Consider the following 24,036-nt stretch of genomic DNA (forward strand, 5'->3'; position numbering starts at 1 on the left):
GACTATGCTACTACTATTTTGTTATGTAATTATATTGCTTCTCTGACAGTGAAGAGTGAAGTTCCTTTGGTCTTATTTCCATAAACCAAACTTTATTTTTTTAATTAAAAATTTTAATAACCATTGACATACAATATTACATCAGTTTCAGCTATACAACATAGTAGGTAGATACCTACATAACATACAGATTGATCCCCTGGTATAAGTGTAGTAACCCCCTAACAGCACATATAGTTTTTAAATAACACCGACTGTGTTCCCTATGCTGTACTTTATATCCCAGTGACGGTGTAGTAATTGCCAGTTTGTACTTCACCAGGGATGAAGAAGCATCCCTTTTCACCCCACCCCCAAGCTGTCTTCCCATGTGGCAACTATCAGTTTCCTCTCTGTACCTATGAGTTTGTTTATTCATTTATTTTGTTTTTTAGATTTCACAAATAAGTGTAATGATATGGTATTTGTCTCGTTCTGTCTGATTTATTTCATGTAGCCTAATACCCTCTAGGACCATCCATGTTGTCACAAATGGCAAGATTTCATTTTTTATGCCTGAGTAATAATTTATTATGTATATGTACCACATCTACTTTATCCATTTACCTACTGATGGATACTTAGCTTGCTTCCATATCTTGACTATTATAAATTAAGCTGCAATGAACATGGGGATACCTATGTCCTTTCAAATTAGTGTTTCAGATTTCTTTGGATAAATACACAGAGGTTAAATCATTGGATTATATGTGATAATTCTATTTTTCATTTTTTGAGGAAGCTCCATAGTGTTTTCCACAGTGGCTGTACCAATTTACAATTCCACCAACAGTGCACAGAGGTCCCCCTTTTCCCCCATCCTCACCAACACTTGTTTCATAAACCAAATGTTAAGTATCACTTCAGAGAATAGATGCTGTGGAGGAAAAAAAAAGAACTTGCTTTTCAGATCCTCTTAAGAATATAGATTTTGTTTTTTAAGAAGAAGTTCACTCCTGCAACAAAGAATGAAATTTTACCTGTTTTTAATTCCTAGAGGAAATTGCTATTTACTGTGTACAATTTGCTAAAGTGATAATTTTCTGGATTAATCTTTTAAGAAAAATTCACTCTACTGAAAAAGTTAAAACAATGAGTATTTTTAGTAAGTAAAGGAAATAAAGTATAGTTTTGAAAATGACATATTTGCTACAAGAATGCAAAAATTGATGAGACTAGGAAATTCAGAGAAATTTGCTGTCATATTTTCTCTATTAGTTAATGCAAAGTCCCTTTATATGTGGCATATTTTCTCTATTATTTAGTTAATGCAAAAGTCCATTTATTCAGATATCAATTACATGATAAATTAAGATGTTTTTGAAGTCAGACTGATATTCTTAGGAGACCTTCTCTTAACAAACTAATGTATATAAACAGAATTATACAGAGATTAATACTGGTTAGGAAAACTTTGAGACTTCTTCAGGACTTCATTTCACAAAATATTGACAAGGTAGATGCATGGAAACATAAACACATTACTGAAGCCCATAAAAATAGAGTATGTAATTTCTTAATAATGGGTAGCAATGACTTGAAAAGACCTTAGTCATAGCTCTTGACTTACAAGACTGGCCACTAATCACTGTTGATACTCCTCTGCCTACAACATATAAATTGTTCAATTATCAGCAAAATTGTTTTATAAAATTGTGCTACAGAACTATGAGGGGATAGTATACAGGTTTGTATTTGGGTGTCTTTTCCCATGAGAAAGCTAAACAATTCCAATTATAATGAATGTATTGTTTTTAAAGATTGAGACTAAACACTGCCATCATTTAATACTTCCATTGCTAAAGAATAAATAAATCTGACCAAATGGGTGGATGGATGTCTTTTAAGTTTATTACAGAATAAAATGAACATGATCTCTTAAAATAAAACTGAAGTCTAAAGATAAAAAAATCATAGGTCTTTGTCAACACACACATTGAGAAAGTTATTATAAAGTTGCACTTAATATTCTGACTTAAAACAATCTCTTTCAGAGAATAGAAGCAGAAGGAATACTTGCTAATTTGTTCTTTGAGGCCATTACCCAATACCAAAACTAGACAAAGAAATTACAAGAAAACTATAGATTAATATCTCTCATGAACATAAATGCAAAAATCCTCAACAAAATATTAGCCAATCAAATACTACAGTACAGAAAAGAATTATATACTATGACCAATAGGATTTATGCTAGATATTCAAGGCTGTTTCAACATTCAAAAGGGGGGTGGGTGGAGAAAAAGGCGGGACAACTGTAACTGAACAACAATAAATTTAAAAAAATTAAAAACCCATTAATTGGTTACATTAAACAAGCTAAAGAAGAATAGATGCAGAAAAAGCATTTAACAAAATGTGACAATATTTAAAATAAAAGCTCAGCAAACTAGGGATAGAGGGGGAACTTCCTCAATTTGATCAAGAACATCTATTTAAAAAAAAACAAACCTTACAGCTACCATCACATTTAATGATAAGAAACTCAAAGTGTTTCCAGTAAGATTGGGAACAAGACAGGGATGTCCCCTCTCATTATTGCTTTTCAACATAGAACCTGAAGTCCTAGCTAATGCAATAAGACAAGAAGAGGAAATAAGAGATTGGGAAGGAAGAAATAAAACTCTTTGTTCCCAGATGACATGATGTTCTATGTAGAAAATCTGAAATAATCAACAAAAATACTCCAACAACTAATAAGCAATTATAGAAACTTGCAGGGTACAAGGTTAATATATAAAAGTCAATTACTTTCCTATGCACCAGCAATGAACTAGTGGAATTTGAAATTGAAAACACATTGCCATTTACATTGGTATCCCCAAAATGAGATACTTAGGTATATATCTAAAAATGTATGTACAAGATCTGTTGAGGAAAATACAAAATGCTGATGAAAGCTATTAAAAAGAACTAAATTGATGGAGTGATAGTCTATGTTCATGGATAGGAAGTCTTAATATTGTTAAGATATTGGTTCTTCCCAACTTGATTTATAGGTCCAACACAATTTCAGTCAAAAATCCCAGCAAGTTATTTTATAACTATCAATAAATTGATTATAAATTTTAAATAGAGAAGCAGAAAACCCAATATTCAAACACAATGTGGAAGGAGAAGAAGGTGGACTGACAGACACAATCTGACTTGAAGACGTACTACAAAGCTACCACAATCAATACAGTATAGTATTAGTGAAAGAGTAGGTAAATAAATCAGTGGAACAGAATAGAGAGTCCAGAAAGTAGACCCACAAAAATATAGTTCACTGATCTGTGTTTGACAAAGGTGGAGTAGGAACAAAATCTTTTCAACAAATGGAGCTAAAACAACTGGTCATCACATGCAACAAACTGAATCTAGACACAGATCTTACACTCTCCACAAAACCACAAAATGGACCATGAACTTAAATGTAAAATGCAAAACTATAAGACTCCTAGAAGATAACATAGGAGAAAACCTAGATGACCTTCAGGATGGCAATGACTCTTTAGATGAAACACTAAAGACATGACCCATGAGAGTGATCATTTAATCTGGAGTTCATTAAAATGAAAAACTTCTCTGCTGAAGTCAATGTCAATGTCAACAAGATGAGAATACAAACTGGAAGAAAATATTTGCAAAAGACATATAATAAAAGACTTTATTCAAAATAGAACTAATTTAAGTCTTAAAGCAATAAAAAATGAACAACCTGATTTTAAAAATGGGCAAAAGACCTGAATAGACATCTCACCAAAGACAATGTACAGATGAAAACTAAGCATTTGAAAAGATGTTCAGCATCATATGTTATTAAGGAATTGCAATTAAAATAACAATGAATTTCCAGTATGTACCTATTAGAATGGTTGAAATCCAAAACACTAACAATACTAAATGCTAGTGAGGATTTGGAGCAACAGAAACTCTTCATTCATTGCTGACTGGGATGGAAAATGGCACAGCCACTTTGGAAGAAAGTTTGGCAGTTTCTTATAAAACTAAACTTACTCGAACTATGCAGTCCAGCAGTTGTGCTCCTCAGTAGTTACACAAAAGAGTTGACAAGTAATATCTACACAAAAATGCACACCAATGTGTATAGCAACTTCCTTCATAATTGCCAAAACTTGGTAGCAACGAAGATGATCTTCTGTAGGTGAATGAGTAAATAAACTGTGATATTCAGACAATGCAGTATTATTCGGCACTAAAAGGAAAGAAGCTACTAAGCCACGAGAATACATGGAGGAACCTTAAATGCATATTACTGTGTGAAATAAGCCATTCTGCAAAATCTACATATAGCTTGATCCCAATTGCATGACATTCTGGAAAAGGTGAAACTATGAAGACAGTAACAAGACTAGTGGTTTCCAGGGATGAAAGGTTAGGAAGGAGTAAATAGGCAAAGTACAGAGGATTTTTAGGGCTGTGAAACTACTCTATAATATACAACCGTGGTGGGTACATGGCATTTTACATGTCAAAACTAAAGGAAACTCATAGAATGTACAAACTTTGGGTGATGATGATTTATCCCTGAAGGTTCATCAGCTGTAACAAATGCTCCAGTGGTCGGGGATGTTGATAATGGGGAAGGTGTGCATGTGTGTGGGCAGAAGTACGTGACCACTCTCTGTACTTTGCTAAATTGTACAGTGAACCTACATCTGTTCTTAAAAATAACGTTTATTAATTGAAAAAAATAAGACAACAGGAAAAACACAATTAGAGAAATACAAGAAACGAGGCAATAAAAGAGTGTCTTCTCTTCCTTATGGGTGGCCATAATGTTTCAGTTCAAGTCCCCTTTGGTCAGTCAGTTTTCCAACTTGAGGTCAAGGAAATAACGTAATCTTCTTAAATGACCCACAGCTTTATTTGCAGTGAATGGTTAACACCAGTCATTCATAGAAAGGCTGGTGGAGGAGGGGGTGGGACACATGCACAAGGCAGCCAGTACCCACGGCACCTCAAAGGCTGTAAGCCAAATTCTTGTACCTACAGACCCCATGCCTTTTTCTACAGTGTTGAAGATGAAAAGTCTTGCTCGGTTTTATGTATTTCCCTCATCCCTGCTCAGAAAATGAAGGATATATATTATCTTCATTTACAAAATGCCACTTGTAGTAGAAGTTTATTTTTAGTTAGCTGTTACACTTAGGTGATTTATGCCACCTCTAATGTGCTCTCTGATAAAGCATGACCTCCTTTGTGGCTCTGGAAATGACCCATGTACCCTGATCTGGCGGGCACTTGTGGGGGGAAGCCTGACCTCAAACCATGGGACCGTCTACATTCAGTAAGGTTCTCTAAAGCAGCTGCATTTCTTGTGGGACCTGATTATGTTTGCCTCACAAGTAGGTTCGTTAGTTTTATTCATTTTTCTCTAAAGGAAAGAGATTTTTTTCTAGCATGCAAAATATCTGGCTTTTAATGGCTACTAAGCTGAAATAATATACATCCACTAATGGTGTTCATTTGGTTGTTTCCATTCTCTGCTTTTTCTGCTTCATTCTTGGAGGTTAGAGCAAGTATGTCTTTCAGTCAACTGACAATTGATCTTTCTTAGAAATGACACTTTAACACTCCCAACTATAAGGAGTACACACTCCAGTTTTCATCTGCTCAGGGTCAGAGAAGAATCAAGGTGTTTAATATTGATTTTCATTGCCTGTGAACCTAAGTTAGCATAAAGGCTTTATTTGCAGTGAACGGTTAGCACCAGTCATTCATAGAAAGGCTGGTGGAGGAGGGGATGGGACACATGAAGAAGGCAGCCAGTACCCATGGTACCTCAAAGGTAGACATCATTTAGACATCATTTTCTAAAGGCAGAGTCAGTGGCTCCTTTATTTCCAAACTCCACTTTGCTCAATGAAGATTTGAAAGTGGTGATTTTATTCTTTCACTCTCTAAAAATACTGACCCGCATTCTAAGACCCCTGTCATTAATACACAGAGGAAAACAAGTTCTCACATTCCTGTTCTTTTCTGCTCTCATATTTGCATATGTATAAAATATATGCACACATGTTCTATACTTATTGAGCTCTTTTGTTTTAAGACATATAGTGGGTTTGACTAGGGAGCAAAGTTATGTTTATTTCAGAGCTCATTTCTTGCACTCTGAAATATTATGACACAAAATAGAACTTTCTGAAATACATTTTTATTATTTACTATCATCACAAACTGTATTTCACATTCTAATTGGCATTATCCTTTTATCGTTCTTTATGACTCAAATTTTAATTTCTTGTTCATCTCTATAAAAGTAGGTCCAAAAATAGTCTCTGGTTCTACACATTACTATTATCATTATTGTTGTCATTCATATTTGTACCTAGAATATTTGAAAGACCTTTAAAAAGTTTCTGCTTCCAGCCCCCTTTCTAAGCCATAATCTGTGTGCCCTTTGGTCGAGTCTTTGTTATTTGCATTCTTGGAGTGTGCATGTGTCTCTGAGCGATCGGTAGACTCTGAGGTGGTTACAACTAATATGCTTTCAGAGGGTTTCTTTTTCCTGGGAAATTTCTTGATGATTTTTACTTTGTCATGTTGTGAAAACTGCGTGTCAAAGCACCCTGCACTAATAGGGCTTCTGTACTTGCTTGTACTCTTCTGATTAGTAGACAACCAACTCTTATTTTGGTTTCTACAACACAGAGATTGCTAGGTGACTTTAATCCCTTTCAACAAGAGGACAACAACAACAAATTCCTGTCCCCTTTGGGTTTGTATATTTTACCTAGAAGCTGTAGATAAGAAATGATTTAAAACATTTTTCAAGAGCGTGCTTCTATACAGACCACCTCCTACAGCCCTAACGTAGCATCAAATACTTGAAAATTATGCTGCCATTTCTTTATTATTATGATATGCTTGTTAATAAGAAATCATTTATCTTCTAAGTAGCAATAGTTGTACCGCATATCCAGGAAATTACTACATGAAAATCCAGTTTAATATGAAAATGATAATTTCGTGAAAAAATATTGCATCCAAGCTTTGTTATTAAAATATCTATTTGGATTTCTCATTTACATGACTTTTTGTCTTAAGTATGATTGAATTTACAGCTTTTCATGCTAAATGTCTTTATTTAGAGCGAAATATATTTCAATTCTGTCATCGTGGTCATTACTTGAAGGTTTAACTTCATAGTTTTACATTTTAATAATTTAAAAGTTACCATAAAATATTTTATATAATTTTCATAGTTAATCCTGAAAAATAAAGAAAAACTTCATCTTTAATTTTCATTCCTTCCATCAGAGTTACCCATGATATTGCTTTCTAGCCATTGCCAAAGTTAATAGCTACATGTTCTCCAATAAGAGGTGGTGGATTTGCAAAAAATTTTAACTTTTACTTAATGCCTTTTTTTATCCCTTGGAAGAGTCATGTAAACAGCCAGAACTGATATGCAGCAGGTGGACGTGAGTGTGGCTGTCCTGATGGCTACTGAAACACTGCCGAGGCAGCCGGAGAATTCTGCTGTCCTAAGCCACCATGGCTCAGTCCTCTGGACTCCCTGACCCTCCCCATGATCCCCCAACTATGATAATCTAGCCCGGAGGTGACCTCTGGGGCCCGCCTGCAGCACTCTAACTCATGTTTTCACATGCTAGTTGTTAATATTTTGATTACCACTCATGTGATTATCACTCCTATTTTGATTGTCACGGCCTGTTTTCGTGGATAAAAGAGAATCATCATTTGTCTTAACTTGATGTTTACTAAACTGTTTTTAAGAATACCTTATGATAGAAGGATTTTAATGTCTCAATTTTGCAAAATGCATAATTTATTTTTAACAAGGTAATCTTAACACTGGAGTTTTTCTGTGTCTTGAGATCTTTTCAGTATAATGTTCCATTTTAAGAAACAAGATAAAATTAGAATCTTTGGGAAATTCCTGGAGTTTTTCTTTCTCCTTTGCCTTTTTGTTGGTAATAAGAGTTGATTTGTTTAAATTTTTAGAATGCAAAATGTAGGCAGTATTATATTAGAAGTAATGTTGCTTTTTAAAAATAGCAATAAATCAAATGTCGGCAGCTTTATATATAGTATAAAATCTCATTTTACACACTATTTGCCATCTCATCAAGCCTCAGAATTTTTCTCATCGATCCTTTGATATTTGTATTGATGTTATTAATGTAATAGCTTTACACCTTCACTCACATAGGTCATAAGATTTAAAGCACTCTTGCATGAGCATATTATCCAGGCTATTTAATGGTTTATATCATAATTAATAAATTTAAAAATGTATTCTTTTATTTCCCATTTGTCTTATAGAAATGACAAGGTGGGATTAATATACACCTAGTAATTTTCCTGAAGAGTAGGAAAAATAAATTAATTTTTTAAATATCTAGGTAATATTATAGTTTGGAGCAGTTTTTTGAAGTGCACTTACAGTCTGCCAAGTTATCAGTCCTCAATGTATTCCTGTTATGAATGGATGTAATTAGCCATTCAGTCTAAATGAGCCATGGTAGTAACCTCATTACTCTGAAAATTCCATTACATCACTTATAAAATTACCGTATCTAAAGGAATGGAATATATATATTGTAAAAATATCTTGGTAATCAATAATTAGCATTATGACTATCAGTTACAGTTACATATCACAATTTAAGGATTATTCATTATAAAGCTTTAATAGTATTTAAGTGAAATTTAAATTGGGATAATTCTATCAGTATAATTTTGCTCGTGTTTTTATATTTTATTCATTTGTGCAATACCTCTTTTTCTTATATATGTAATTTTTTCTGTCTGCATTAAATTAGATCTCTAAGTCATAGGGTCATAACATGCTAAACCTGGTCTGGAATGGCAATACTGCAATTCAACATTTCATAGGCAACTGCAGTCCTCATGGCTGAGGGCCATGAAGTTATGGAGTAACAGTGTCAGAATTAGAGCCTGAGATGGACTTACTCTTCTACCTGCCTACTTCCTTAGTTTGCTTAAGGGTTTATTAGAGTTATGGGACAGAAGTTGCTTCTGCGATTCATCTCAAAACTTAGCTCCAAGTAAAATGATTGCCCTGCAGTCTATCATATAATCGCCAATATATGAAGTTCCTTGTGTGGAGAAAAAGGAAATGGCAGATGAACCATTAAAATCAGAAAAGTGTGCACACACTTTTCCTTACCTCCTTTTCTCCTTTACCCCTTTCTTCTCCTTCACTACATGTAATCTCTAGAGGGGATCCCCCAAATGCTTGGACATTAGGGATGCCAGTTCTGTTTTAGAGAATTATGGTTCCTATTTTAGAGGATAAAAAATAAACCATATCCTGTACTGGCTTTTCAGAGTTAAGATACGGGGCACATCTCAACTGGTTTGTAATTGCCCAGTCTCTAACCAAAGTGATCACGCATTAGCAAGTGTAAGAGTGTCATAAAGATGTTTGTGTTCCAGATGAAACTATTTATACATGCTTGTTCTGCTTGATTTTTACTCAGCATTTTCTTCTGATATGGGTTTCCATCTTGGTTTTTAAAATACTTATTCCCTCATGCCCCTCCCCGCTTTTTGTTAGTTTCTGGGAGATATAGAAGTTGATCTGATAACCTACAAGCAGTGCCAAGTGAATCCGTACCTGAACTCCTCCATTGCTCTGACTCTTAAATAATTTCTCTGTGCAACAGAAATACTATGCCAAACACTTTATAACTGCTGCCTGATATTTCATCTTTCATTGTCAACATTAGTTCTATAAGGGCTATTGATTAGAAACAATCTCGTTTGGTGTATACTTGTTTTTTTCTTCGTGGAATTTGTTCTGTAAACACTTACTGAATTTTTCCTTGAAGTCACCAAGGAAAAATGTGTTAGAAAGTGCAGGGCATAAATATGCAAAGGGACTTCCTTTAGGTTTCTTCTTAGAGTTTCGACTACTGCAGTGATTTTTAAAAAGCATTAATAGAGCAGCCATGGCTGCCAAGTAGCTGGCATTCTGAAATAGCACTTCCCTGTGGCACCATCCAGTTGGGGTCATTTACTAGCAGAAAGAGGGTGTGGGTATGCATGTGGGGGGGTGAGAGAGAGAGGGGAGAGAGCACATGCACGAGGAAAGAGGAGAAAGGGGAGGAAAACCATTCACGGGCATATACTGCTGAAGTCAGTAACCTGCTGTCCAGTGGCCTCCAGTCTGACCCCATTAGGGCCTGGAGGAGGATCACACTCAGCTGCGGAAGCAGCGAAGGCAGCGTCACAACAGGAGGAAACACCTATAGTTTTGAAGCTTCGAAGAGACAGGGGAAAAGGAAGGGTTTTATCCAGCAAATAACAGTCCCCTGTTTGTACCGGAGGCATTTAATGACTTTTGATCACGGATGGATTCATCTGTTGAACAGACAATATATTGAAGGCCCCAAAGAAAGACTTCTATACATGATGTATGTATAGTTCATATTGATACATACACATAGACAGGTGGGATAATTGGTTTGTAAAGAAAAGCTGTATTTCCTATTGGAGAGAAAGTATCTGTTCTGGGGCTTGAAATATAGATGAACTTACCTGTAACCAAAATAAAATGTTTTCTTTATTGGATCTCAGCCAGTGGAGGCCGAGAGGCCTGGTGGAGGAAAGAGCTCGGCCCCAGAGGCCTGCCACCCACAGAGTGTGTGCTGAGGGGCGTGGTCAGTAGCCTTGTGAGTCTTAAAGGACTAGGACGTTCAATAAGTCTTAGCTGTGTTTAGTTTTTCATCTACATTCTGAAAAATATTATAGAAAGTACATATTACCTGTTAAAACATAGTGAAGAGTTGGTGAAGGTAAAATATATCAGAATAGGTTTCAATTTAGGAGAACAAAGAAAAATCTGTCTTGAAACCACATAGCCTTAGTAAGATTGCAACTTTGACGGTGAGGTTTATTTCATTAGATTAAAAATGTGGATATGTGTGTGGGAGTAAGAGCATTGAAAATTTAAAGTGAACTTCAGGCTTTCATTCTTAGGTCTCTCTCCCTCCCTTCCACCCCCACCCGCTCCCCTCCTCATCTTAACCTGTCTTCAGCAACAGTTACCCTGCATGTTTATTCTGCTTTGCATTCTAAGTGTTTTTTTCTTTATAAGCTCAGTTTTCCAGGTGAGAGGGAAAGCTCAATGCATAAGCTTACTGTCAATATTTTGCAGCTTCTTTGAGAATCTTGACCATAGGTACCCTAAATAGTCTCACTGAACTTCCCTTTCAAAACAGGTACTCAAGCTCACAAGTCATCACTCTATTGATTTCTGAATATTATCATATGGGAGACATTCCAAAACTGAACAAAGCCAGGATTGTGACCATTGAGGAACTGAATTCTAACAAGAGACCTGTGGTCTCTTACAGGTGTACGTTCTATTTGTTCAGATGGCCTCTTTTTATAACAGGGTTGTTTGAGGCATAGAAAACTGGAACTTCATATTTCTCCCTGACAGTTTGCCAGCTGGGTTCCCAGCCAACCAGATAGCTGCTTGTAGTGACACTCCTTGCTCTAGGACTCCTGATCCCATGCCAGCCCTCAGAGGGCTGTCCCGCTAAGCCGCTCACGCCCTTTTGATTAAGGGTACTGCTGTCCTGAAGGCCCCAAGGTAGAGGTGGAAATCTAACACCAATTCAAAAGACTTACAGCTAAAGTTCCAATAAAACTCTGAGGTAAAGAATATGTCATTGTTACTATTTAAGTTTTGTTCTACAGTTTTAAACAGAAAATAGGAAGGCAAGTATCTAGTTCTGCTGCTTCACCTTCCTGACTGGTCCTTAAGTTGCTAAACCCAGCCTTAGGAATCTAAGCATGTACAGACAGTGACCCTTTTCTAGTGGTACCAATGCTGCTTTAATCCTTTCTAAAAGCAGGACATATTTCATTGTCTCCAACCCTGACCTCCTGAACTTCACCTGCCTGACAATTATTATATTTACTTAGATTATATAGCTTCCTCAAATATATCATGTCAGGAATTTATTTTGTCATTTCAGATTTCTTTCTAGAATTGTCCATTTCTCAGATTAATACCATCATTCTTTCAAGCTAGCAAACTCAAAACTTTATTACTCTAAATGAATCTTTTTTCTTCCTACATATAGATGTTACTAAAGTCCACTCATTTCTCAATCAGTAGTATTTTTCTGCTTGGTCATTATGTTTCATTTCCTCTGGAGCCTTCTCATTCTCTTACCAGTTTATATCCGAACCACTACAGGAAGTTAATATCTTGCTTATATTATGTTAACACCTAAATCTTCTACTTCACACCCACTAGGATAGCTATAATAAAAAAGACAGACAGTAACAACTGTTGGTGAGGGTGTGGAAGAATTAGAACACTAATATGTTGCTGATAGAAATGGAAAATAGTACAGCCACTTTGCAAAAGCAGTTTGACAGTTCCTCGAAAGGTTAAACAGAATAACCATATTTCCCAGCAATTCTACTCCTAAGACTCCTACTCCCCAGAGAATTGAAAACGTGTATCCACACGAAGCTTAGAGTAATTATGAATGCTCATGTTCAAAGCGGCATTATTCACAGCATCTTGAAGGTGAAAGTAACCCAAGTGTGCATCGACAAATGAGTGGATAAACAAAATGTAATGTATAATGGAATACTGTTCCACCTTAAAAACGGAAGGAGCTCTTCCCACAAGCGGCCAGAGGTGACCTTTGATAATGGTTTTCTATACATTTGACCAAGAAAATCCCACAAAGTCATGCAAATCAAGAAGTTCAGATCATCATATTCACTTTCGGAACATGCGTGAAACTGCCCAGGCCATCAAAGTCACGCATACTTGAAAAGCCATCAGTATCTTCAGGATGTCACTTTACAAAAGTAATGTGTACCATTCTGTCCTTAGAGTGGTGGAGTTGGTAGGTATGCCCAGGCCAAACAGTGGGGCTGGACACAGGGTAGATGGCCTGAAAAGACTGCTGAATTTTTGTTACACATGCTTAAAAATGCAGAAAGTTAAGGTTTCAGATATAAATTCTCTGGTTATTGAGCACATCCAGGTGAACAAAGTTCCCAAAACGTGGCACAGAATTTACAGAGCTCATGGGCAGATGAACCCCTACATGGGCTCTCCCTGCTACACCAAGATGATCCTACTGAAAAAGAGCAGATCGTGTCTGAACCAGAAGGGGAGGTTGCACAGAAGGACAATAACATCCCAGGAGAAACTGAAGAAATAAACAGTTATGCTGCAGGAGTAAATTCAGCATAAAAAATGCTAATACAAGTAAATGGAAAAAAAGGAAGGAAATTATGACACGTGCTACAACATGGAAGAGTATTAAAGACATGTGCTAAATGAAGTAGCCAGTCACAAAAAGACAAATATTGTATGAGTCTGCTTATACGCGGTATACAGAATAATCAAACTCATAGAGACAAAAAGTATAATTGTGTTTGCCAGGAGCTTTGGAGAGGGGAAAATGGGAAGTTAGTATTTAATGGGCACAGAGTTTCATTTTGAGAAGATGAAGTTCTTGAGATGGGTGGTGAATAACTTGTCATAGATGGTTGCCATAGAACTGTATGGACAATTAAAATAAGGTTAAGATGGCGAATTTTATATTACATACATTTTACTACAATAAGAAATACTTGTATGTAAATAAATGTTCATAGCAGCATTATGTATAATAGCGACAAGTAGAAATACCTCAAATGACCATAATGAATACAATGTGATACACCTATACAGTGGAATGTTACTCACCAATAAAGAGGAAGTAGTAATACACACTAACATGTAGATGAACCTTGGAAACATTGTGCTAAGACACCAGACACAAAGAGCCAAATTGTACAGCACTGTATTTATTTGAAATAGCCAAAATAGGCAAATCCATAGAGAGAGAAACTCAATTAACTAGAGGACGGATGAATGAGAACTGATTCCAAATGGGTACTGGATTTAATTGAGGAGTGATCGAACTGTTCTAGATTTTAGATAGTGGCAATAATGGCACACCTTGTTGGATATATTAAAAATGCTGAATTGTATATTTTAAAGGGATGCATTTTATGATATGTGAATTATACCTCAGTTGTTAAAAAACCTACGTGATGCCTTATTTCTAAAGGGACAGTGTGCTCCAGTCTCAGCTTATTATTTCTAGCTTCGTGACTTTGAGAACATTGAGTGGCCTCTCTTCTCACTCGGTACAATAGGGACAATAATAACTACCTCACCAGCTGTTTGTGTTAAATGAGGTAACACATGTAACACACCCAGCACTTTGACTAACATTTACTCAGAACTCAGTAAATTTACTAAGACCCCTTGGGGCACCAGCTTTCAACAGCTTCCAGTGTTATTCCAGATACTATTTTCAGATATTTGGATAAATGGCCCAACTTCCTTAGCCATTTTACCGATATTCTTTATGCTCTGACTCAAATCTGCCTGTCCAAATTCTTCTAATGTTCCCTTATAGCAATCCTGCAGTCAGACGAGCTTTTGATTCTCCCTCAATGTGTGATACATATCCTTACAGCTCTTCTGACCTAAAAGTGCTCTCTTCCTGTTCCTGTCTGTCTTTCTCTGAATTTCACCCTGCCCTTAGAACTCAGAAGACTTTCCCAGACCACGCGTTCAATTTCCTCCTTTATTTCATGGATGATAATCTCTCCTTTTTGTAGCCAGTAGACATTTTAACTACAAGACTTTTACTACATCTTTGACCAGTGCACTTTGGTTATATATATTTGGTTATGTACGTTAGTAGGTAATATTTTAAAAGTACGTGTCCAATCTCTCCAGCTAAATTAAAGGGGCCACGTGTTATGATGCTTTATCTTCTCCAGTCACTTAGCACATTGCCTTGATAAAATATTCTGAATAAGCATTTGCTGTTTACTGGTTAAGGTAGTGCTACATCTCAGCAAGTACAGGGGTTTAGACTAGTGATTCTCAGTCCTGACTGCACCTTAGAATAACTTGGGGAATAAGGCTTCATTTTAGTCCAACAAATCACAATCTCTGAGCAGAGGCCTCAGCTTCACATGCATGTGATAGCATTGCAGCCAGGACTGAGAGCCTTGTGGTTAAACACATGAAGGACTCTGAGCCAGTGGACCCCAAGCCTGCTCGATTGTCACAATCAAGATGTGAGGAGCACCGGAGTCGGCAGAGATGCTGTGGGCATTGCAAAGTGCTTTACAAACATTAGACAGTGTTATTGTGGTGCATTTGGGAGTTTCACTGCTTTGAGAAAGATCCTCCAACCCTAATTCTTTTTTAACAGCCAACGGTGTAGTGGAAATATCCAATTATGGGCATCTTAAACCTTTTAAACTCTATGTAATAGCTTTCATACCAGATGTGCATGCCTTGTTTCTTTTTGCTAACTTAAAAATATTCACTCTGTGTCTTTCCCAGGCTGGCCAACATTCAGCAGCAGACCCTCTTAAGATTGTTTACTTGCCCTTGTTCCCGTTGAGTTACCACGCTTGGAAGCAGGAGATGGGCTCAGCAGCAGCCAGCCGGCCGTGATCCAGGAGGAGCAGTGAGGGACAGAGCTGCTGGTAAGACAGTGGGGACAGTTGGTGCTTGGCGTGGGAGAAGTTTATCCCCAATTTTATGGTAAATGTCTCTTCCAAGCTCAACTCCGAGTTCCTCTGTACTCTCTCAACTACCTGTATTATCTATGTTCTAGACACATGGCTTAGACTTTAAAATCTATGAATTCCCCAAAGTTGTGTGCTGAGTTTTGTGTATATGCTTCATTTTTCTGGAGAAAAGACTTTCATCGGATTCTCAATGTCTGTGACTTTTAAAGTGATAACCACCATGCAAATACAGCTATAAGCGTGGAGAAATGTGATATCTGTAACCACTTGCCCCCATATTTCTGCTGTCCATTTTTACATCACTGTGGCCACTTTGTCTCAGTCTTGTTGAGGACCAAAAAATGATACTTGTGGTCATCTGCTGGACTGAAAAGTGAGCACCTGCTGAGCCTAGGCAGCTGGGCTTCATGACAATTTGGCTCCAGAGAACTAGTAAAGAACTAACATATAAAATGACAGAATTTAGGAAAACTTATGTCATAGTTTACATGTTCTTTTTTAACATGATTGAAAAAACATAGAAAACTCACAGAGAGAGAGACACCAAATACTTTTTACATCACGTTCTTAGAGTTGATCTTAACAGAGATCAATTTTGTTCTGAATGTCACTGACCTGCTAATGAAGGTCCCACCATAAGGGTTATTTATCAGATCAGTATCACCTATGTGGATGAGTAAAAGGAGGTAATGCATGTACTCTTATTCCAAAATATTTAAAGTGGACACTAGAATGAATTCTACTACATAGCTTTGTCTTTATTATAATCCAGTTAAAATTATGAAGACCTTGCAGGAAAGAAAATGGAGGTTAGCTAGAAAAAAGGTATCATGAGGCTTTTTTTTTTTCCTTCTGTAACTCCTTTAGCAAGTGATTCAGCTTTGGTTTCCCAGAAAGCCCATGTAGCTATAATCTGTGCCCTCACTCCAGACTTCTGAGGATATAAGTATGCACTCTGCCACTTGATACTTTTCAGCGATGGACCTGGTGCTGAGAAACCCTTTCCAGGGTGTCCTCAGTTAAACTCCCATGATTCCTGGATGTTGCCATTTTCGAGACACAGGGCAAATGCCTTTGCCTAGATTACCTCTCTGCCCTGGGAGTTTTAAGTAAGGGAAAGAGAACTCAGCACTGTAGTAACTCTCAGAATGAAAATTTTCCCCTTGCATGCTAATGTTTTTAGAGTAATCATTGTCACTGAAAATAGACTTCCTCTTTCCCCTCTCATGCTGGAAAATCTTAGGTAATTATGAATAAAGCATTCTTTGCTTTTCCCCTCCTCCCTTAGAGGATGCTTTGCCTTTCACTGTGAGGACTGTGACTGCTCACTCTGTACTTGACCTTAAGAACTGAGAGGAATTTTCAAAGTGAAATTCTTATCTCTTTAGTCAAGTCCTAAGATTTTGTCTTCTTGGAGGTGAGAGATGGGTAGGTAGGAAAGTGCAGAAGTTTACAGAAAAGTGAAGATAAATTACCAGCAAGAAATGAGGTCAAGAAATTAAATTATTATCTATATGTTAAAAAAGAAAATAAGATTTTACAAGTAGCCCTCGTGTGCAAAAAATATCTTAGTTTGCATTTACTTTCCTGTACTTTGATAAGGTCAGTCTAGGACTTATTTTCAGTAGCAAATACGCCTAGGGCTTATATTTTAGTAACATTTATTAGCTATATGTTCTTTGGAAAATTATTTAACCTCTTTAAGCCTGTTTTACTTAGCAAATAGGTGACAGTTAATATAATGGAATAATATAATATTATGTGGATGATATGTTATAGGGCTTGGCACATAATAAGTTCTCAATTTTATACTAGCCTTTGTTATTGCTATTATTAATGCTGCTTTCAGTTTTTTATTAGTGAATTTAGTTTAAAAGTATTTCTTTCCCTGGCTGGTGTAGCTCAGTGGATTGAGCACAGGCCTGGGAACCAAAGGATCTCGGTTTGATTCCCAGTCAGGGCACATGCCTGGGTTGCAGGCCAGTTCCCAGCAGGGGACCCACAAGAGGCAACCATACATGGATATTCCTCTCCTTCTCTCCTTCCCTTCCCCTCTAAAGATAAATAAATAAAATCTTAAAAAAAAACTATTTCTTGAGTAACTTAGCAAATACCAGGCACTCTTTAAGAACTAGAATGCATTAATGAGCAAAATATATAAAAGTTTTCTTTTCATTGTTTAGCTTAGAATCTAGAGTGGGAGACAGACAAAAACAAGATAAATAAAAAGTGCAAAAAAGAAATAGAAACATAATCATAAAGTTACATAGTAAAGATAAAGAGTATTCCAGGGAGAAGAGAAGAGCCACAAAGCCTTAGAACTGTAAACAGTTTTCCAGGTGAGTCCGAGAAAATCAGAGCATCTTCTGCAACTTCATCCTATCCTACCAATAAACATGTATCCATATACCCAAGTGATACAGATACGAGCTTTGGAAGTTCAAGGAATAGCACAGTTCGTGTAGACTACAACAGTCAGAGGGGACCGCAAAAATACATGGCAGGCTGTGGCCTAGAACTTGAAGGATAAAAAGAATATGAATAATTGGTAAAAGAGTGCAAACTTTCAATTATAAGATAGATAAAGTCTGAGCATGTGATTATAACACTGTATTGTATAATTGAAATTTGCTAAGAGAGTAGAATTTAAATGTTCTCACCAAAAAAATTTTTAAATATGTGAAATGATGAATGTGTTAATTAACTTCATGAGGGGACCTTTTTTTTTACAATGTCTATATCAAATTATTATATGGTACCTTATATATACTGATCTTACAATGTGTCATTTATATGTCAGTGATGCTCAAAAAGAAACTCCAAGGAAAAAGTTCTAGTTCAAGTTATTTTTACAAACAACACACACACATACAATATGCCACTAGAGACAGGTGGAGGGGAGCATGAGGTGAAGTGAAATAAGGATGTTGGCTTTGAGGGCATGGGTCTGCTGGGCTTAGGGCTTGGGGGAGGGGCAGAGGCAGCAGTCTTGTGCACAGTGGGCAAGCAGTGGGAGAGAAGATGGCAAAGCAGGTGGAGCCAAATTTTGTAAAATCGTAAGGCCAGACCTAAGATTATTACTTGCTGTCTGGCAAATGTTGAGGAACAGTTGAAGCAGTAAGTAACAAGGTATTTCAAGTCTTTAACAATGTTATTATTTTGACAAGTTTAGAAGAGTGGGGAGATGGGGGAAATGGTTAGAGTGTGATTTAAAAGGATTACTATAATAAAAATAAGTCTGAAAGGGAAGATAGATTTGATATCTTTTAAGGAAAAATCATGAGGATTTTATCAGGGTTTTGTACATGGGAGATACAGGAGGAGTCTAAGTTTCTCTTCAAGTTTTAAAATGACCAGTGAAGTGTTGGCGCTAAAAGAAATAGGGAAGTCAGGGTGCCCAGAGGTGGAACATGACTTGCCTGAGGTCATGTCATGAGCTAATGGCAAAACCTTCACTGGCCTCAGGTTTCCACTTTAAGAGCCTCTCCCCCACCACCCCGAAACCCATGCTGGCTGTGAAAAGTGTTAGTGATTTGTGTTTTGCTGGCTTGCTTGTGGAGAAGAGAGTTAGAAGGTTTGGAAATGCCCATTAGCACTGTGTTTAGCTGCTCTTGTAGTTAATGGGGACATTTTTTATCTCCTTTCATGAAACAGATCTAACTTGTTTAGACGGGGTCCAAGAACCATTGGTAGGAGTAGAAGAGGGTCATTGCTACATATGCTTAGAGTCTCCAATCTAGTCTTGGTGATGTTTCCTGATTTAAAATAAGCCATCTTTCTTTCTCTTTAATAGTTTGAGGTGGAATAAGTATTTCTATCATTGTACTTTTTTTCTGGTTATCTTTCAGAAGAAAAGTGGTTTCTGCTATCTCAAATTTAAATCATTACCTCGACTTTAAAATTAAGACATCAAATGTTGCTTTCTTAAAGATCAATCTTATAAACTGAAATCAGTGGTCATTGTTCTAACAAGCCTATCAGTTTATCTTTTCAGTCATAAGACTTTAAACAAAAATCATCTACTGCAGTGCTATTCAAACTGAACTCTTCAACTGAACTGTTCTGGGACCCATTGGTTTGTTAATGTCTTCTTGTTTTTAATAAATTATAATGATCTGGCAAGTAAGAAGAGGTGTATTTAAAATAGAAAATGTTTATTTTTCTATTTACAAGTGTTATACATGCCCTCGCTCTCTCCATTTCATTTGCCACATTATGGTGCCAGCCATGACTCAACCATGTGAACATGATACCTCTGTTACATGTGCTGTCTTATGTGTGTTTTCAGCCCCAAACCGGTCTCGTAGTCTTACTGTCCCAGGAGACTGAATTTCAGATGACTGTTGACACTCTCATGGGATTCTCCTGAGAACTCTGACAATCCCTAAATTCACAAATAGCTCTAGAGCATTGCTGGTACCGATGACCGCATATGACATGTACTATGAGTTTCAAACCAGTGAGCCTTGCTAAAAGAATGCACCCTATGGAAGTTATTTTTACCGTTTTTGTGTTTCAGTTTCCCCATCAGAAGGTGAAGTATCAGTTGCCTCCACTGATCTCATAGGGTATTTTAAACAGAAATGAGAGTCTGAGTGAATAGACTTTGTATTCTGAAAGAAAGTTTTAATATAAATGGAGATACTAGAGAAGTTTATCCATCTTGACAGATGTTAACTCTGACCTAATCTTTTCCTAAAAATGTGAAAATAGTGTGCTATTTTGACTGTTTTTTTTTTTTTAAGCTGGGAAAATTAGAAGAACAAGTAATAGGTTTCTGGAAGAATCTGTGATCGTACAGCTAATATTGTATATGTGTATAACAATTTCGTAATTCTCAAACCAAGGCACATACAGTTCTTGACTCTTAGAAGGGATCTTATAGGGACTTAAAAAAAAACCTTGACCATTTTCTCAAGATCTTGACTCTCCTTCCACATACACACCTGTACACACATGTGCATACAACATCCTTCCTTAAGTCCTCCTAACCTACTTGTTTCTTTCTTCGCTGAGAATGCTGAACTTGACAAGAACTTCTACCTTTCTTTCCCACCCATACCCACGAATCCAGCATCTCCACACCATAATCCTTCTTACTACTTTCTGGAATTTCCTTTTCCCATGGATTAGTCAGGTCCTTACTGTTCTCTCTACTTCTGTTCTTCCTATTTTCTAATGCTCAGTTGAATGTGTTCCGGTGTGCTCATTCTAAACACAAATCTGACCATGCATGCTACTTCTTAAATACCCTTTGATGGATACCTACTGTCAAACTTTGTTAAAGTGGCAGATGTGCCTTCTCTCCACCCCACAGAATTTGTTCAATGAAAATGAATTAAATTTCAATTAGCATTTTTCCTCTGGTCATTGTAGAGGTGGTCAATGCAAAGGTGCGTAGGACCACCTTTCTACCTGTCTTCAGCCAGTCTGGGCCTGTGCAGCTCTGTGGACCTACAGTATATAAAGGACTCAGTTTAAGCACTACTAGCCTATAGGAAGTAGATCAAAGTTTGTGCTCAATATTCTTGTCTGGCTCCCGATTACTTTTCAACCTCCTTGGCATCATATTGTTCATCAGATTATAGGATATAATTATTCCTAACTATAGGTCTTGAACAGAACTTATTTCACTCATCCTAAGCCTTTGTATTTGTTGTTCCTCCCCTGGTCAGCTGCCCTTTCTGCTTAGAGATCCAGCTCAGGTTTCTCATCAGTGCAGCCTCGTATTTGTGACACCATTGTTTCTCAGTGTCACTTATTGTAGTCGTGTGCTCCTGCTTTCTCCACGAACTCAGACATCCCTAGGACAAAGGCTGTGTCTTCTTTTCCTCTGCCTAACACTGTGCCCAGCGTTAGGTGATGTAGCAGACACTTAATCACACTCTTCAAAAGGATGGATTCACTTTGTCATCTTTTTATCTTCTATTTTTCTTCATTCTCTCTGGCCCTTTCTTAAAATTGATACAGCACCTACCCATTAAGTTGGGGAGACAGGAAGGGAGGGGATAGTTGGAACGTCAAATGTCTCCACACGGTAAATCTGACGTACAAAGTTACATTATTTCAGAGCTTGAACCTCAGAGCTGCTCAATTGTTGTTACAATATTTTTAAGTACCATTTGATACTGTTTTCTTTTTTTTCTAAAGTATCCTCCCCAAATTAAATTTATTATAGTTGGGATTTGTGCTTTTGTTGGCTATTTCAGAGACTTAGGAATACATTTAGCATTCTAATTCCAGTGTTATTGGTAAACATAAATGTTTTACTATAGAAAGAGAAATTTGAAAGCTGTTAGGGGTGTTTGATATCTATTGGATGATAATTTTGATGAATAAACACACTTCAGACCTTGTTTAGTGAGTTATGAATTCAGTAAATGATTTGAAACTTCTAGAAAGTTTAGTTGATGATGATTTTCTAAATTATTTATTGAAAAAAACACAGATTTCTGAAAATTTTATTAACCTTTTGCATAACAAACATTCAACTTTCAGCAGTTTTTGTTTTATTCTGATTTTCACTCTCAAGTAAAAGGAGGAAAGTGGTCAGGCGACTTAAGAATGCAGGTCTTGTGGGAGACAGGATGTTTAGCGAGGGGCTTCATGATGTCATGAGGACCTAGCTGAGAATGCATGCTAGCTTGCAGGGCCCCAGGTTCCCTAACCAAACCAGTGAAGTGAGTATTAAAACCCATAGCTTTTAGTTCCAGCCAAGATGGAGGAGTAGGTAGAACCCCTTCGCTTCCTGGAACAACCAAAAGGAGGATAACAATCAATCTAAAAATCAGTAAACAACCAGAAGCGCCAGAAAATCAAACTTCACGGAACTCCCAACAACCAAGGAATTAAAGAAAAAATTAACCAGAACGACCAGACAGATAAGGTGGAAGATGGCTCGAGCAGACACAGAAAAACTGCTGCAACTCCACGCACTGGGCACACAAGGCTGTCTGCGCCAACGTGGTGGGATGCACAGGCAGGGCTGCCTTAAAGGGAAACTGAGACTCAGAGGTGGCTGTGAACTACAGCAGTCGTGGCAGTGGGAGATACTCCCAGTCTCACAAGAGGGTCCATTGAAAAGTGCACTAGAGATGAGGAGGGGAGCTGCACTGTTCCCTCTCTGGCCCCTCCTCCACAGGCAGCACAGCAAGGAGGGTTGCCCTGCCTGGGTGATTACATAAGGCCCGCCCCCTTACAACTCACCAGGTGTCCAGAGTGAAGAAATAGGAACGAAATGAAAGAACAGAGCAAAGCCTCAGAAAGAGAGCTAAAAGATGAGGAGATAGCCAACCTATCTGATGGAGAATTTAAGGCCCTGGTCATCAAAATGCTCACAGATCTGACTGAGCTTAATCAAAAAAAATGAAAAAAACAAATGAAATATACCCAAAACGAAATAAAGCAAAATATTCAGGGAATCAACAGTGACAGGATGGAAACCAGGACTAAAGGCAACGATTTGGAACAAAAGGAAAAAAATAAACATCCAGTGGGAACAGAATGAAGAAATGAGAATTCAAAAAAGTGAAGAGAGTCTTACAAACCTCTGGGACAACCTGAAATGTTCCAATATCCAAATTATAGGGGTCCCAGGAAGAGAAGAAAAAGAGCAAGAAATTGGAAACTTATTTGAATAAATAATAAAAGAAAACTTCCCCAATCTAGTGAAGGAAATAGACTTCCAGGAAGTCCAGGAAACCCAGAGAGTCCCAAGGAACTTGGACCCAAAGAGATTCACATCATCTTTAAGTTACCCAGAAAATCCTAAAAGAAGCAAGGGGTAAGGAGACAGTTACCTACAAAGGAGTTCCAGTAAGACTGTCACCTAATTTCTCCAAAGAAACCTTACAGGCAAGAAGGGGCTGGAAAGAAGTAGTTGAAGTCAAGAAAGGCAAGGACCTACATCCCAGATTGCTCTATCCAGCAAAGCTTTCATTTAGAATGGAAGGGCAGATGAAGTGCTTCTCAGATAAGGTCAAGTTCAAGGAGTTCATCATTACCAAGCACTTATTATATAAAATGTTAAAGAGACTTATCTAAGAAAAAGAAGATAAAAACTGTGAACGGTCAAATGACAACAAACTCACAACTATCAACAAATGAACCTAAAAGAAAAAGAAAAACAATGAAAACAAAAACTAACCAAACTAGAATAGGAACAGAATCAGAGAAACGGATATCCCATGGAGGGATTTCAGTGGGGAAGAGGAAGGGAGGAATGTGGGGGGAATGGTATGGGAAATAAGAAGCATAATTAGTAGGAATAAAATAGATGGGGAGAGAGAAAAATGGAATCAGAAACAGAGGATTCAAAGAACTATATGTACAGCCCATAGACAGGAACTAAGGGTGTGGCATGCTGGGGCCAGGGTGGAGTAAAGGGGGGAAAATTAGGAAAACTGTAATAGC

The 24,036-nt window shown here is 37.2% G+C and overlaps 1 protein-coding gene across 2 annotated transcripts in view; it reads left to right on the plus strand.

Annotated features, from left to right (window-relative positions):
* TET2 (tet methylcytosine dioxygenase 2) overlaps positions 1-24,036 on the plus strand; it is a 115,402-nt gene that overhangs the window by 20,611 nt on the left and 70,755 nt on the right. For both annotated transcript variants that reach the window (XM_037154447.2, XM_037154448.2), the window contains exon 2: positions 15,434-15,579. The gene's annotated coding sequence lies outside the window, so the exon portion shown is untranslated. The remainder of the gene's footprint in view (positions 1-15,433; positions 15,580-24,036) is intronic.

This window comes from Artibeus jamaicensis, unplaced genomic scaffold, assembly GCF_021234435.1.
Source record: "Artibeus jamaicensis isolate MK-2021 breed Jamaican fruit bat unplaced genomic scaffold, CSHL_Jam_final scaffold_3222, whole genome shotgun sequence".
Lineage (NCBI taxonomy): Eukaryota > Metazoa > Chordata > Mammalia > Chiroptera > Phyllostomidae > Artibeus > Artibeus jamaicensis.